We start from the raw sequence: 1511 nt of genomic DNA on the forward strand, positions 1-1511 counted from the left end.
AATTATTTTGTTAGGAGCTGCTTGTTACAGTCAGTTTGGACGTCCTTAATTCTTTAGATTCAGCAAGGTGCTGGAAACATTCCTCAGAGACTCTGGTGATGATAGCGTCACACAGCTGCTGCAGATTTGCACATCTGTAATGCACATCCTCTGTGCTCTGTTGGACTGAGGTCTGGTGGCTGTGGAGATCATGTGAATACAGTAAACTCACTGTCTTATCCAACAAAAAAAAACAGTTTGAGGAAATCTGAGCTCTGTGCTTCATCTTCCTGCATTGTCATCAGACCAGGCAACATTTTTCCAGTTGTCCAGTTTTGATTGTAGTTTCCTGTTCTAAGCTCACAGGAGCACAGCCTGGTCTGCTCATCTGTTCAGGGTTCAACACAGTTTGCATTCAGTGTTGCTTTGGTTGTAACTGGTGCTTAATTGAGTTTTCTGTGCCTGCTGTCAGTTTGAAGCAGTCCTTATCCTCTGACTTCTGACATCATTGAGGCATTTTCTCCCAGAGAACTGCGCTCACTGACCACTGATTAGATGTTTGTGTCAACAAGCAGCTGGACCTGTGTACCTAACAAAGTGGCCAGTTAACCTTGTAGTTATACACATTTACCTTTACAAAGATATTTGTGGCGCTATAGCTTGTGAGGCCAGTTAAGAAACGTTCTGAAGTGTTGCTCATTAGAGGATTAATGGAGTAGACATTAAGAGGACGTCTGAGGGTTTGTCTGTCTGTCTTTTTACTTTATTTTGGATTTTGCAGGGGATGCTGATTGAAGGACCTCCAGGACCTGAGGGACCTGCTGTAAGTTAATATTATTTTTCTCCATCTTAAAAAATAAATCCTCACTTTCTGTCGACAAATATTTGAACTCTTAATTTTTGTCTGGCAGGGCCCCACTGGACCCCCTGGAACTTCTGGACCTCCTGGTTCTGTCGGTGACCCCGGAGAGAGGGTGAGTATTTCTCCTTTATCTGAAGGTTTGTAGGCATGCATCTGAATCTGTGTGTTACACATAGACATGTGTAACTTATACTGGCCGACTCACCGTTGCCCCTCTGATATCCTGCAGGGCACTCCTGGTAGGCCTGGTCTTCCTGGAGCTGATGGGGTTCCTGGACCTCCTGGAACTTCACTCATGCTGCCTGTAAGTCACCTTTAACCTTTCAGCCTTTACTGATTATGGAAACTATCAGAATAACTATAAATATGAGTCATATTTGGGCAAATGTTTTGTTTAAACCAGATCTGAATGTGTTTTAACTCTTTATTGTCAGCGTTGGTTTTTTATAAGCATCGAGATTTGGGTCTTTCAAAGTTGGATTATTTCGGGTTTTCCTCATTGAACACAGCTACAGTCTATAGGAATGCTCTCAGATGTTGAGTTGTTTGTTTATTCAAATGTTTATTCCTTGTTTTTTATATATATATGTTAGAGTAATTCCTGCGTCACTGTCACTGATCAGGTCTGAGTCTGAATGTTTGTTCTGTGTTTGCAGTTCCGCTTCGGGCA

The 1511-nt window shown here is 42.4% G+C and overlaps 1 long non-coding RNA gene across 1 annotated transcript; it reads left to right on the forward strand.

The window, feature by feature from the left end:
* Positions 1–760: 760 nt before the first annotated feature.
* On the forward strand, positions 761–1511 carry LOC102193763 (uncharacterized). The gene is made up of 4 exons (XR_312601.1): positions 761–802; positions 891–953; positions 1071–1145; positions 1498–1511. It is a non-coding gene; the product is annotated as an uncharacterized LOC102193763 (long non-coding RNA).

This window comes from Pundamilia nyererei, unplaced genomic scaffold, assembly GCF_000239375.1.
Source record: "Pundamilia nyererei isolate P.nyererei 1_Seehausen unplaced genomic scaffold, PunNye1.0 scaffold03126, whole genome shotgun sequence".
Classification (NCBI taxonomy): domain Eukaryota; kingdom Metazoa; phylum Chordata; class Actinopteri; order Cichliformes; family Cichlidae; genus Pundamilia; species Pundamilia nyererei.